Source organism: Mercenaria mercenaria, chromosome 4 (assembly GCF_021730395.1).
Source record: "Mercenaria mercenaria strain notata chromosome 4, MADL_Memer_1, whole genome shotgun sequence".
In the NCBI taxonomy this organism is placed as follows: domain Eukaryota; kingdom Metazoa; phylum Mollusca; class Bivalvia; order Venerida; family Veneridae; genus Mercenaria; species Mercenaria mercenaria.
This window is the reverse complement of record NC_069364.1, coordinates 92312725-92328866: the sequence shown is the minus strand read 5'-3', so window position 1 is coordinate 92328866 and position 16142 is coordinate 92312725. Positions and strand designations below refer to the sequence as shown.

The 16142-nt window shown below is 37.1% G+C and overlaps 1 long non-coding RNA gene across 2 annotated transcripts in view; it reads left to right on the top strand.

Moving 5' to 3' along the window:
- Window positions 1-627: 627 nt before the first annotated feature.
- Window positions 628-16142, top strand: part of LOC123552446 (uncharacterized) — a 39230-nt gene continuing 23715 nt past the window's right edge. Inside the window, exons 1-2 of one of the 2 annotated variants that reach the window (XR_008370746.1) lie at window positions 628-720; window positions 6922-7544. This is a non-coding gene — a long non-coding RNA (uncharacterized LOC123552446). The remainder of the gene's footprint in view (window positions 721-6921; window positions 7545-16142) is intronic. The other variant, XR_008370747.1, reaches the window with a different exon arrangement.

The following is a 16142-nucleotide window of genomic DNA, read 5'->3' as shown; positions in this document are numbered from 1 at the left end:
GTGCTTTTACCACAAATTTTCACAGCTAGAATGCCTTCTCCAGCATTTAATGAGATGGCTTTCTCATTTATATTCCAGCGCACAATATTATCGAGATTAATGTGCGGAGCGTCTTTATACAGTAGCAGTCAACTGGCACCAGATCTGAGATCAGAAAGAAAATGACTTTTCGTTAGTTTTATTTCACTGTTTATATAATGCAGATGTTCCGTTGTTAGAATCAAAGCGTAGTAGGCCCTACCCTTTCTTCACAATTCTCTCAACGTGTGTAATCCCGTGGGCCTCACTAAAAAGCAACAAGAAAGATTTTATATACATATATATCTATAATTAAATGACTCTAGAATAAGATCGTAATCACGATTAGAGGTCAGACTTGAATTCTGTCCCCATATTTGGCTGTGACGACTTCCTGTAGTGTTTGACCTCCGATTGGTTTATGAAATTCCTTTTTCCTATATCAAGAATATACCTTGTTTTGTAAAGAAATGTATACAGTACTGAAAATGAAATAGCGTCTAAATGGTTAATATTTTCAACATCTGAGTTTTAGTTGCCTTTGACCTGTACAGTACGGTTAAGTACTGCAGTACGGTTTTTATCGTAAACCGTAGTTATCTCCCCTAGAAAATCGTTACCATTACCGTTTGTTTTGCTGTTGGTCAATCTTATTTTCTTCATAATTTAAGTTAAAGAATGGAATAGAATTCATGTAAGTACGTAAGATATTTGACCCATTCGTACTAAGGTTCACATAAAATGTCACATTTGTCAATTTTACAGACACTTCGCTTCAGTCTTTACTAAAAATAGCTAAAACAAATCTGAGATTTTGGATCTCTGAGCTGAAACGAACCCCATATTGAAACTTAACCAGTAATTGTGCCAGAAGTCTGTCACATAATTTCAACCAAAGAGCTATTAAAATAAATAGATTCTTATAGAGCAAATATTGCCAACATCACTTGGGAACTGAATTAGTCCAAATAATTGTACTCGAGAGTTGAATATCGTTATATTTTCTTGACTTGTCGATATCCGCCTCCTCTAGGTAGACAACGTAAAATATCAAAATGTATAATCGGTCTGCCCGAGGTCTCATTATTTAGACTAGGAACTGAATGAGAACTCGTTTTACCAGTGTATGAAACCAAAGAGCTATAAAAATAAAAGATCGGCAACTTCTACATCTACGGGGATACTCCCAACAATCAATTTCTGATCATAACTGGGAGGTCGGAAATTGATTGTTGGGTGTATCCCCGTAGATGTAGATGTAGAAGTTGCCGATCTTTTATTTTTATAGTCCTTTGGTTTCATACACTGGTAAAACGAGTTCTCATTCAGTTCCCAGGCATATAGAGCAAATTGCAAAAATCCCGTGGCAACTGAATGAGATCTCGTTGTAGTAAGCGTCTGTTGATTTGATCACGATTGATGAAGTCGGCAAACGCAGCTATCAGATCATTTGTTTATGATAATGGTGCATTTTTAATGTTATTTGTATTTTCTACACGGGGAAGGAATGAATTTATGATTGGAAGTCTGAGAAATCAATAGTTGTCGTTTGAAAAATGGACTCGATTCGGTTTATTATGCGCCGGCCATACCGTCCATTTTTACTTCAGTAATGATCAAGTCAGCAAACGCTTTGAAATAAGATAATGCTCTAAACGAGATTATCTCCAGTTGCCATTCTGTGTATCTTATAGTTCTTTGATGAAACAGATGTAGCAGAAGGATATCGATAAAAATTTGTGTTGCAAAAACTTTCTATCAGATCGTTTGTTTTTTATGATAATGTTTTTGTTTTTTTCAACATGACTGCCGTATCGCCAGTGTTAATACTTTAATAAGCATCTCGGGTGATCAAGTCAACAAATGCTTCAATAAGATAACGCCGGTTAATGCGGTGATACGTGCCTATGCGAGATTATCTCCAGTTGCGATTCTGTGTATTTATACTTCTTTGTTTCTTTTTAGCTCGACTATTCGAAGAATAGTCTAGCTATTCTACTCACCCTGGCGTCGGCGTCACACCTTGGTTAAGTTTTTGCATGCAAGTACATACAGCTATCATTTAAAGGCATATAGCTTTGAAACTTATTTATTCTTTTTCTAGGTCAATTACCAACCTAACTGGGTCAAGTTCCATAACTCTAACATGTATTTTGAGCAAATTATGCCCCCTTTTGGACTTAGAAAATTCTGGTTAAAGTTTTACATGCAAGTTACTATCTCCAAAACTAATACAGATATTGAATTGAAACTTCACATGTGTCTTCGGGGTTATAAAACTAGTTGATAGCACCAAGTCCCATAACTCTGACCTTCATTTTAGCCAAATTATGCCCCCTTTTGGACTTAGAAAATTTTGGTTAAAGTTTTGCGTGCAAGTACATACAGCTATTACTAAAAGGCATATAGATTTGAAGCTTATTTTTTCTTTTTCTAGATCAATTACTACCTCACTGGTCAAGTTCTATAACTCTGACATATATTTTAGCCAAATTATGCCCCCTTCTAGACTTAGAAAATTCTGGTTAAAGTTTTACATGCAAGTTACTATCTCCAAAACTAATGCAGATATTAAATTGAAACTTCACATGTGTCTTCGGGGTTATAAAACTAGTTGATAGAATCAAGTCCCATAACTCTGACATGTATTTTAGCCAAATTATGCCCCCTTTTGGACTTAGAAAATTCTGGTGAAGTTTTGCGTGCAAGTACAAACAGCTATTACTAAAAGGCATATAGATTTGAAACTTATTTATTCTTTTTCTAGGTCAGTTACCAACCTCACTGGGTCTAGTTCTATAACTCTTAACATGTATTTTGAGCAAATTATGCCCCCTTTTGGACTTAGAAAATTCTGGTTAAAGTTTTACATGCAAGTTACTATCTCCAAAACTAATGCAGATATGGAATTGAAACTTTACATGTTTCTTCAGGGTTATAAAACTAGTTGATAGCATCAAGTCCCATAACTCTAATATACATTTTGGTCAAATTATGTCCCGTTTCGGAATTTAAAACTCTTTTGATATTTAACATTTTGGGTAATAATTTCCTGCTTCTGTGACAATATTTCGAATAGTCGAGCTTGGCTGTCTTACGGACAGCTCTTGTTTCTTTTGTTGTCAGTTTCTCACGAGACTCGGTGTGCAGGTAATCCCAATCCGTGACTATAGTTACCTCTCCTGACAGTCCTTCCATAGAGTCACAAGCAACGACTATTTAAATTCAGCGTAATCGCGGTACTTCAATCCTTCAGACATGATTGCTAGCATAATGAAGATTTAATGGCAAAAAGAAAAATAATTCTGAATAGCAAATTTATTCTTGCACTTGTTTTTGTGTAATACGTGATTTTATAAGTCATGTCGTGCACTTCGCAGTGCCCAAAGAAAGTCACCCACTGACCTATATTACTGATTCTTTTTTAACCATTGGTGATGTCACAGCTTTATTACGTCACTATTGGCGCATTTCATTCACTGTCATGTTTGTACCGTACCAGATAGCAGATAATGGGGAGCACAAGTCAACATCTCAGGCTAATTCTAAGTGCATTAGCATAATATTTGTATAGTTACAAGTTGTAAAGTTAAAATACAACATTTGAAAACAAAACAGATCTGGGGAGAGATCTATTCATAATCTGTTCTCATGTGCTTGTTCCTTCATGAACACCCGAAATAAAGTTTGGTGAACAAATCGAGCACAATTTCAAAATGTGCTAAATGCTGTATTACTAAGTTCATGCATATATTTGATAGCTGTTTTTCTTTGGGTTTTATGCAGAACATGTCAGATAATGTTCCTGTTCACGAGATAAATGTATTACCTACAGTAAATTTAAATATTTCTTTCGTTTTTTATACTGTGAAGCTTAGAATTTATGTTCAGACTGAGCTGGATGTTATATTAGACTGAAATGAAATGAAAGTGATAATAACATCACAAGTTGGACTGAGGTAAACAAATGCGGTTATGACATAACTTAATGGACGTGATCAGAGTACAAAATAGCATCTGTTAAGTTATGGTAGCCAGAACTATCTTGACTTTAGTCGAGCAACCTGTCGAAGGAGATAGCAGCCGCATGAGTGAGTCAGTTGTCCAAGAACATGAGAATCCTTAGACCTAGAATAATTACGGTCACAGACTGCATTTTAATTTGCCCAACAACCAACTGTTGCATCTAAAGGTTCTTGTTAATTTCTGTTTCAGTGCATTTATCTTACCACATTGGGTTCAGGTAATATAATTGGATGAATTTTAGGCCAATGTAGTATCATTTGTTATGATAGTGCAGTATCAGCGATTTTTTTTTTGCCAGTTTTCTTCCCAATTTGGAATTTTGTGTAACAAACAAACTAACATCATCGAAGTCCAGCATCGTGTGGCCAGGTACACGTGCAACAGGACTCCGGGATCATGGCGGGATGTGTCACAGCAATGGTTAATTAACTCGGCCCCTTGCTTCAGAATTCATTTATTTTTAATACATAAGCAAAGGGAGGTAATAATAAGTTTTCAAACTTGCATTTTTAATGAAAAAAATGTATATATCAATGTATTATGTTCTTTAACATGCCCAGTATATAGCACAGATACAGGCAAAGCTGTCTTTACTGAGAATAACCAGTACTAGCCTCTTAGTTAGGCAAGAGACACTAAGAATGCTCTTCAAGATCTCCCACAGCTTAGACTAGTGTACATCCCAGAGGCAGCACAGATTGTCAGAGGCAGCAACAGCAGAACCAGGGGTTCCGGGAGGCTATTTCTCCTATACCCTAACGTCACTGTGTACAAGCAATCTTTCTTTCCCAGGATGTTACAGGACTGGAACTACTTGTCATTACATTTATTGTAGCCACGTTCACGGACATCCCAGACATCAAGACCTTTAAGGCTGCTCTCCATGCTTTGGTAGCAGTCCTACCTCTGTCCTCGGCATAGACAGCTCACATTTGTACCATAGTTTTAAATATATAGAGGCAAACTTTTAACTGTACAGCCTTTAGAGATGTGACTGTCTTGCCCAAACCCAACCGTGGACAAAGTACAATTCAGTTCTTGGACTCCTGTCCTGGACATGGAAGAAGAAGGTCTTCATTTGTATGGTCACGAAAACCGTTACGACTTTTAAGTGCGATCGATTAAATTCGCGCATTAGAGAAAATGTTCTGAATTTTAATCGACGAGTATTTGCCGATTTGGATGTCGGGATAGCTGCTGTTTTAAAGTTTTTTGTAGGTCTTTTGGGGGGATATTTTTCTCTGAATTGGGAAAAACGGTCATTTTTTTCAATTGGGGAAAGGGTCAGTTCTTGGTGTGGTTTTATATTTATATTCAAGAATGGAGAGAAGTGATACTTACCATGTCAAAATTAGACTATTATAGTAAATTGATATAAAAAGACTAACGTATGTGGAACACATGGAAATTATCATAAATATTAAAACGATTATCTTTGTAATATTACAAATGATGACTTGAGAAAACATTTTTCTAGATTAAGATTGTCGTCTCATAACCTTTGTATAGAAAGTGGCAGATATAGTGGTACAGTAAGAGAAAATAGACTATAATATCGTGTAAATCAAAAGGCAGTTGAATCGGAGTACCATTTTATGTTATGTTGTGACAAATTCAGAACAGTTCGTAGAAAATACTTTAAAAACTCTGCGTAGGCGGCACTGATATATTTGTGCATGCCATTGTTGCCTAGCGTTCTTTCCAAATGCATGAGATCCTTGTCGTAATCTACAGGAACCTTTTATATAAAGTCAGGAAATCTTATGAAATTGTTTTAAATGTTTGAGCCAAACATTTGTTGCTTTTAATCAGTTTTATCATTTCCATGGACTGCTAAAATGTCAATCTCAGTTTTTTCTTTCATCATTCTGGCATTTAAATCTGCATCCATCCTTTCTTTTCTCAGGACCTCCTTTTCAATACCAAGGTGTATAGGAACATGTAACCTATGCGATCCTTATTTTAATTTCATCTTATCATGCTAATAGATTTCATAAAGTAGTAACTGTAAACAAAGAAAGAAAATAAACAGCAGAATATTTTGGTTATATTTTAAAACAATACTGCAAATTGATCAATATATTTTACGGTAGTATTCTGAACTAATGTTGTTTTCTATTCATTATACAAGTTTTTATGCCACTGTTGACTTCTTGATCAACCCTTTTATGTATATATAAGTTTTTATATGCCTGTTTTGAAAAAATAGGATATATTATTGTGTTAGCATGGTTAGTGGTCATTAGGTCAAAGGACCATAGTGAAAGTGGGAGAGGTCATCAGTTTAGGGGGAGGGGGAGCGTTCATGTTTTACAAGCAGGCCAGTTGTTTTTCCGTTCATTTTTCACCCTAAGTTACATGAATATCTTTTATCTCATAATTGTTTCTTGGTATCCCTCATATCCACATTATAACACTTTTATATGCCCCTTTATAATTTGTTTTACATTTTTCTTTTTATAAAAACCATTGACAGAGAACTAAGACAATATTTATTGAATAGTTCTTTCATAAATAATATCTGATGGAAGAATAACAGAAATATCTCTCAGTCTTTATACTTATAGAAACAAAACAGAATGTGTGTATTATATATATAATTCCCATGGGGAAAATCAATGGGTAATGCCCATTGTCTGGATAAGTACTTTATAGCTCTATTTTGACCTTATAATTCTGTAAAAAGATTACCACAGCAAGCAGATATGTTCTGACCTGACACGAACATTTTCAGACTATGGAAATTACTCCTGACAGAATGTACTGTTCCTCTTTATTTTCTCAAGGAGTTCTAACTTCGCTGCTGTATAAAATGTGTGATGTTAAAGTTGTGCTCATTTTCATTTATTTTATTATCCTATTTGTTCTGGTTTTCAGATGTGGAAGACCACTGATTTATGGCTGTGATATTGGAGAAATAACAGGAGATTTACATAGCAAATATAGTTTGTCACAGATGTCACAAGGACTGTTAAACTAATTGTAGAGGCATTGTGCGTGCAAGGTTTAGCATTCCATACCTGGTTTCAAGGACAGTTTAAGAAGAATTTGTCTTCAAGTGGTATTCAGTAGAATAAGAATTCCGTTCAAAATTTTGGATTACATTTTTTAAAACTAGTTACTTTCGTGGGTATCAGTCAGAAAAATATATTGACACCAGTCACTGCTGCTCATTACTGTGTACCAGTCACACAATACATTGGCATCAGTCAGCTTCACTTTTCTGGTACCAGTCATGGAAGATTGACACCAGTTAACTTCACATTCCTTGTACCAGTCACAGAATATATTGGCACCGTTCATCCTTGTTTTTCTGGTACCAGTCACGAAACATACTGGCACAAGTCACAGCTTTACATTTTCAGTACCAGTCACAGAATGTAGGTAGTGGTCGCAGTCTGGGAGATTAGATGAACATTATGTTGTTTACTTGAAATATTCACTCATGTCTGTGCATGTACAGTCTGAATCTGTCAATTCTACAGCTATACTGCATGAGGGTTAGTACTTCTTTGTTTTATTATTTTTACATAATATTTTTAATAAAGAAATCAAGTGAGCAGTTTGTCACCTGGTTTATGGCAGTTCAGAATTCAGATTTGTAGGAATTGAACCACATGGGCATATCCCGAGTGGTTGAATATCAAAGCATCTGAACGATTAACCGTGGTAAATTAGATGATGAACCACAAGAAGGCCTTGTTTGTTTTTATTCTTACATGCTCTTTGAAATATTTTTGACAGAAATTGTGCTAGGCTTAATTTATCCAAGTAGTGATGACCCAGATGTCATGCAGCAATTTGATGTCATAGTTCACATGATAATGCTGTCTTACTGGTCCGCGCGTCAATCATTGTTTATCGTAAAATATACAGAGCTTGACCTTCTTCTTTGTGTAACTGACAATCAAAACGAGCAGTGTAAGAATAATTATTCAGATAACTCCTGTTGTGGCAAAGATATAGTTTCCATGATGTTCATTCTGTACATTTATGTCCAGTTTCCTACAGCCTTGAAACATGAAACTGGGGTCAAAGGTTCATTTCAGATGATAAGTACATGCTCTCTTTTTCATGCAGACCCATTGTCAGTGTCATGGCTTAAGGTCAAATGTTTTTAAAAAGCAGCATGCCTCCAGATTTGGCTAAAAAATAATTTTTCTTTCAACATGTTCAGATTGAAGTTTTGGTCATATTATGAACATTAATTAGAATATGAATTTTTGTTTCTAAAATATTTTAAAAGTTCCAAATCAAGAAAAAAAGATGACTGCGTCGGGAATCGAACCCCGGACCGCGGCGGCAATAAAGACATTTTCCCGTCGTCCTAACCAATAGCGCTATAGCTGAAGTAGTGAATAATGACTTCCAAATATAGATTTTATAATCGATACAGTTTACCTGGAGCAAAAGCGTGACAAACGCTTCTTGATTTTCATCGTAAAAAGTAGTAAAAACAGCAAATTCTCATGTGTTTCCGTAACATAAAGTTTGTCAGTAATTAAGTTTTAAAGCCTTCTTAAGAAACATAGCATTTATTTCAAGATATCTAAAAAAAAATTAAAAAATTTTGTTGTCGAACGACCTGGAGGCATGCCGCTTTAAGTGTTCAGTTGGAATACACTTCAAAATGCCAATGTTCCAACAATGCTTGAACCTACAACCCAGTGCTTATTAGGAAAACTCAACACTGTGCCACTTTGAACAGTTGATACCAGTTCATTGATTTTGCCTGTTTCTTGTCTTTCCCTCTATGAAGACTTTATTTTTCCTTTTCTTGAGTTTAGGTATGTAACATAAGTTTGTACAATTGCAAGTGCAAGTCCTTACTACTACACTTAATGTGCCTACCCATGATTATAACCTAAATAACTACAGCCACAGTGTACTTGCGACCACCTCTATTAAGCGATTTTTTTATTAAACGACTGATCAAAATCCCTCACGAATGTTTTCAGTACATAAATTCATTCCATTAAATGGCTTTCTTTATTAGCTCATCTGATTTTTTGAAAAAAAATGATGAATTATTGTCATCACTTGAGCGGTTGTCGGCGTCGGCGTTGCCTGGTTAAGTTTTATGTTAAGGTCAGCTTTTCTCCTAAACTATCAAAGCTATTGCTTTGAAACTTGGAATACTTGTTCACCATCATAAGCTGACCCTGTATAGCAAGAAACATAACTCCATCTTGCTTTTTGCAAGATTTATGGCCCCTTTTGTACTTAGAAAATATCAGATTTCTTGGTTAAGTTTTATGTTTAGGTCAACTTTTCTCCTAAACTATCAAAGCTTTTGCTTTGAAACTTGGAATACTTGTTCACCATCATAAGCAGACCCTGTACATCAAGAAACATAACTCCATCTTGCTTTTTGCAAGAATTATTGCCCCTTTTGGACTTAGAAAATCATTTTTCTTGGTTAATTTTTATGTTTAGGTCAGCTTTTATCCTAAACTATCAAAGCTATTCCTTTAAAACTTGCAACACTTGTTCACCATCATAAGCTGACCCTGTACAGCAAGAAAAATAACTCCATCCTGCTTTTTGCAAGATTTATGGCCCCTTTTGGACTTAGAAAATATCAGATTTCTTGGTTAAGTTTTATGTTTAGGTCAACTTTTTCTCTTAAACTATCAAAGCTATTGCTTTAAAACTTGCAACTCTTGTTCACCATCATAAGCTGACCCTGTACAGCAAGCAACATAACTCCATCTTGCTTTTTGCAATAATTATTGCCCCTTTTGGACTTAGAAATATCATTTTCTTGGTTGAATATTATGTTTAAGTCAACTTTTCTCATAAACTATCAAAGCTATTGCTTTAAAACTTGCAACAGTTTTTCACCATCATAAGTGGACACTGTACATCAAGAAACATAACTCTATCCTGCTTTTTGCAAGAATGATGGCCCTTTTTAGACTTAGAAAATCATGGGTAGGACAATATTTCTATTATACAAAAAAAATCAGATGAGCGTCAGCACCCGCAAGGCGGTGCTCTTGTTAAACGACTAGCGACCACATTAATGTAGTCCCGACAGGTAAAATATTCAACAAAAGTATCTATTAAGCAACCAGGAACCAAATTTCCGCCAGGCATTTCTTCACTTGTGTAATTAGCGACTACGTTTTGCACCTGCCTAAATACAATTAACCTTTGTAACAGCCGAACTGACGAACAATACAGCTATAATGTTCACAATTTGTGAAATATATATACATATATGTATGTTCATAATAAATACAGTTACATTAACAGTTAAAAATAACTTTTCTCTTCACCTGACTGAAATTCATTAAGAGACCATTCCATTAAGAGACCACTTTTTAGTAGTCCCTTGGGCGGTCTCTTAATACAATGTCGACTGTATATACTAATAATTATGATGTGCCTAGCCAGTAAACTGGGTGACTCAGTCCTGTTCAAGTGCTAGTTATGTCTCCCCCCCCTCTGGGGGAGACATATTGTTTTTGCCCTGTCCGTCCGTCCTTCCTTCCGTCCGTCCGTATGTCACACTTCATTTCCGAGCAATAACTGGAGAACCATTTGACCTAGAACCTTCAAACTTCATAGGTTTGTAGGGCTGCTGGAGTAGACGACCCCTATTGTTTTTGGGGTCATTCCGTCAAAGGTCAAGGTCACAGGGGCCTGAACATTGAAAACCATTTCCGATCAATAACTAGAGAACCACTTGACACAGAATGTTGAAACTTCATAGGATGATTGGTCATGAAGAGTAGATGACCCCTATTGACTTTGGGGTCACTGCGTCAAAGGTCAAGGTCACAGGGGCCTGAACATTGAAAACCATTTCCGATCAATAACTAGAGAACCACTTGACCCAGAACGTTGAAACTTCATAGGATGATTGGTCATGAAGAGTAGATGACCCCTATTGATTTTGGGGTCACTCCGTCAAAGGTCAAGGTCACAGGGGCCTGAACATTGAAAACCATTTCCGATCAATAACTAGAGAACCACTTGACCCAGAACGTTGAAACTTCATAGGATGACTGTACATGCAAAGCAGATGACCACTATCGATTTTGGGGTCACTCTGTTAAAGGTCAAGGTCACAGGGGCCTGAACATTGAAAACCATTTCCGATCAATAACTACAGAACCACTTGACCCAAAATGTTGAAACTTCATAGGATGATTGGTCATGAAGAGTAGATGAACCCTTTTGATTTTGGGGTCACTGCGTCAAAGGTCAAAGTCACAGGGGCCTGAACATTGATAATCATTTCCGATCAATAACTAGAGAACCACTTGACCCAGAACGTTGAAACTTCATAGGATGACTGTACATGCAAAGCAGATGACCCCTATCGATTTTGGGGTCACTCTGTTAAAGGTCAAGGTCACAGGGGTCTGAACATTGAAAACCATTTCTGGTCGGTAACTTGAGAACCACTTGACCCAGAATGTTGAAACTTTTTAGGATGATTGGTCATGCAGAGTAGATGACCCCTAACCATTTTGGGGTCACTGAGTTAAAGGTCAAGGTCACAGGGGCCCGAACATTGAAAACCATTTCCGGTCAGTAACTAGAGAACCACTTGACCCAGAATGATGAAACTTCATAGGATGATTGGTCATGCAGAGTAGATGACCCCTAACAATTTTGGGGTCACTCTGTTAAAGGTCAAGGTCACAGGGGCCTGAACATGGAAAACCATTTCCAATCAATAACTTAAGAACCACTTGACCCAGAATGTTGAAACTTCATAGGATGATTGAACATGCAGAGTAGATGACCCCTATAGATTTTGGGGTCAGTCTATTAAAGATCAAGGTCACAGTGGCCTGTTCATGTAAAATCATTTTTTTGGAAATAACTTGAGAACCACTTGACCTAGAATGTTGAAACTTAATAGGATGATTGGACATGCAGAGTAGATGACCCCTATTTATTTTGAGGTCACTTGATCGAAGGTCAAGGTCACATGAGCCTGAACAGTGACTTGAGAACCACTAGGCCAATAGTGTTGAAATTTAGTGAGATGACTGGACATGCCAAGTAGATGATCCCTATTGCAGCCAACCATCAGTGTCTCTTTGACTTTCGCTCCTGACTCCTATTGACTTCTTGCCTATAGGACTTTGCATTGGGGGAGACATGCGCTTTTTTACAAAAGCATTTTCTAGTTTAAAGTTACTGTTAGCTCTTCTGGCAAATTACCCACTCAGTTAATGCCTTCAGTGTTGAATACACTGGTGGCATGTAGTGTTTGAAACGTCTGTCTGTCAGTCTAGCCATCAGTCTGTCCATTATACTTTCTTGTTTTCTCAACTGTTACAGTTTCCATTCAGTTGATATGAAAGTTGGTGTACGTCATCAGCTTGAAGTGGGCATGCACACGCTTTAAGGGCTTTCTTGTCTAATTATAATTTTTGAAGCTACAGCCTGTTTTTACACATTGGAATAGTTATATTAGAACATTGTCATCTCCTACTGTTTCTATCTAATTGAAATGAACTTGGTATACATCATCAGCTTGATTAATTTTGGACATGTACATAATTATTATCTGGACTTCTGTGTCTGATTATTATTTTTGGAGATATGGCCGATTTTTTTTAACTTTCAATAATATTACAACTATTACTCAAGTTCTCCTACAGTTTTCAAATGAAAGTTGGTGTACATCATCAGTGTGAAGTTGACATGTACATATTTTCTGAACTTGCATAGCTGATTATTAGTCCCCTACTGGTTGAAAACCAGTTTCGAGGACTATAGGAATGCGCTTTTCCGTCTTTCTGACATTCCGTCATTCTGTCATTCTGTCCGTCCGCAATTTCGTGTCCGGTCCATAACTCTTTTATCCATGAAGGGATTTAAATATTACTTGGCACAAATGTTCCCCATGATGAGCAACGTGTCATGCGCAAAACCCGGACCCCTAGCTTAAAGGTCAAGGTCACAATTGGAGGTCAAAAGTCAACAGGGCTTTTTTCCTGTCCAGTCCATAACTCTCCCATCCATGAAAGGATTTTAATATCACATGGCACAATTGTACCTCATAATAAGATGATGTGTCATGCACAACTTTCAGACCCCTAGCTCAAAGGTCGAGGTCACACTTAGCAGTCAAATGTTAACATTGCATGAACAGGGTCTGTTTCGTGTCCGGTCCATAACTCTTTCATCCATGAAGGGATTTTAATATTACTTGTAAAAAATGTTCCCCATGATGAGGCGATGTGTCGTGCGGAAAACCCGCACCCCTAGCTCAAAGGTCAAGGTCACAATTTGAGGTCAAAGGTCAACAGGGCTTTTTTCCTGTCCGGTCCATAACTCTCCCATCTATGAAGGGATTTTAATATCAGTTGGCATAATTGTACCTCATAATAAGACGATGTGTCGTGCACAACTTTCAGACCCCTAGCTCAAAGGTCAAGGTCACACTTAGCAGTCAAATGTTAACATGGCATGAACAGGGTCTGTTTCCTGTCCGGTCTATAACTCTGTCATCCATGAAGGGATTTTGATATTACTTGGCACAAATGTTCCCCATTATGAGGCAACATGTCATGCGCAAAACCTGGACCCCTAGCTCAAAGGTCAAGGTAACAATTGGAGGCCAAAGGTCAATATGGCATAAATGTTCCCCATGATGAGACGATGTGTCATGCGCAACACCCAGAACCTTAGCTTAAAGGTCAAGGTCACACTTTGAGATCAAAGGTCAATAAGATTTTTTTCCTGTCCGGTCTATAACTTTGTCATGCAAAACAGGATTTAAATATCAGTTGGCACAAACATTTCCCTGGATGAGACAACATGTTGTGCGCAAAGCCCCGGCTCTAGGTCTAAGGTCAAGGTCATACTTAGAGGTCAAAGGTCAAATTCAAGAATGACTTTGTCTGGAGCATTTCTTCTTTATGCATTGAGGGATTGTAATGTAACTTGGCACAAATGTTCACCACCATGAGACGAATTGTCACACGCCAGAACCAGGTCCCTAGGTCTGAGGTCAAGGTCATACTTAAAGGTTAAAGGTCAAATTCAAGAATGAGTTTGTCCGGAGCATTTCGTCTTCATGCATGGAGGGATTTTGATGTAACTTGGTAGAAATGTTCACCCGCTATGAGGCACACTTTTTTTTAGAATTATGTCCCTTTGTTGTTACTATAAATAGATTATATTGTAACTTTTTTATTACTGGCCGTAGGGAAAAATTGAGACCACTTTTCTGTGGTACAACATGCACGGTACATCCAAATTTTAGGTGTATTTTGATCTATCTCTACCTGGTAAAGAGTTTCTTGTGGACTTAAATTTTATAGATTTTATTTTTTTTTTTTTTAGGGTTTATTTCACTTTGTTGTTACTATAAATAACCTTTATGATAATTTTTTGTATAATCGACCAGAAAAAAATCCAAATGAAAACAACTGTACGTTTTTAGCTCACCTGTCACAAAGTGACAAGGTGAGCTTTTGTGATCGCGCGGTGTCCGTCGTCCGTCCGTGCGTCCATAAACTTTTGCTTGTGACCACTCTAGAGGACACATTTTTCATGGGATCTTTATGAAAGTTGGTCAGAATGTTCATCTTGATGATATCTAGGTCAAGTTCGAAACTGGGTCACGTGCCTTCAAAAACTAGGTCAGTAGGTCTAAAAATAGAAAAACCTTGTGACCTCTCTAGAGGCCATATATATCACAAGATCTTCATGAAAATTGGTCAGAATGTTCACCTTGATGATATCTAGGTCAAGTTCGAAACTGGGTCACGTGGGGTCAAAAACTAGGTCAGTAGGTCTAAAAATAGAAAAACCTTGTGACCTCTCTAGAGGCCAAATTTTTCATGAGATCTTCATGAATATTGGTCAGAATGTTCACCTTGATGATATCTAGGTCAAGTTCGAAACTGGGTCACGTGGGGTCAAAAACTAGGTCATTAGGTCTAAAAATAGTAAAACCTTGTGACCTCTCTAGAGGCCATATTTCTCAATGGATCTTCATGAAAATTGTTCAGAATGTTCACCTCGATGATATCTAGGTCAAGTTCGAAACTGGATCACGTGGGGTTAAAAACTAGGTCAGTAGATCTAAAAATAGAAAAACCTTGTGACCTCTCTAGAGGCCATATTTTTCATGAGATCTTCATGAATATTGGTCAGAATGTTCACCTTGATGATATCTAGGTCAAGTTCGAAACTGGGTCACGTGGGGTCAAAAACTAGGTCAGTAGGTCTAAAAATAGAAAAACCTTGTGACCTCTCTAGAGGCCATATTTTTCATGAGATCTTCATGAATATTGATCTGAATGTTCACCTTGATGATATCTAGGTCAAGTTTGAAACTGGGTCATGTGGGGTCAAAAACTAGGTCAGTAGGTCTAAAAATAGAAAAACCTTGTGACCTCTCTAGAGGCCATATTTCTCAATGGATCTTCATGAAAATTGGTCAGAATGTTCACCTTGATGATATCTAGGTCAAGTTCGAAACTGGGTCACGTGGGGTCAAAAACTAGGTCAGTAGGTCTAAAAATAGAAAAACCTTGTGACCTCTCTAGAGATCATATTTTTCAATGGATCTTCATGAAAATTGGTCAGAATGTTTACCTTGATGATATCTAGGTTAAGTTCGAAACTGGGTCAGGTGGGGTTAAAAACTAGGTCAGTAGATCTTAAAATAGAAAAACCTTGTGACCTCTCTAGAGGCCATATTTTTCATGAGATCTTCATGAATATTGGTCAGAATGCTCACCTTGATGATATCTAGGTCAGGTTCGAAACTGGGTCACGTGGGGCCAAAAACTAGGTCAGTAGATCTAAAAATAGAAAAACCTTGTGACCTCTCTAGAGGCCATATTTTTCATGAGATCTTCATGAATGTTGGTCAGAATGTTCACCTTGATGATATCTAGGTCAGGTTCGAAACTGGGTCACGTGGGGTCAAAAACTAGGTCAGTAGGTCTAAAAATAGAAAAACCTTGTGACCTCTCTAGAGGCCATATTTCTCAATGGATCTTCATGAAAATTGTTGAGAATGTTCAGTTTGATGATATCTAGGTCAGGTTCGTAACTGGGTCATGTGCGGTCAAAAAGTAGGTCAGTAGATCCAAAAATAGAAAAACCTTGTG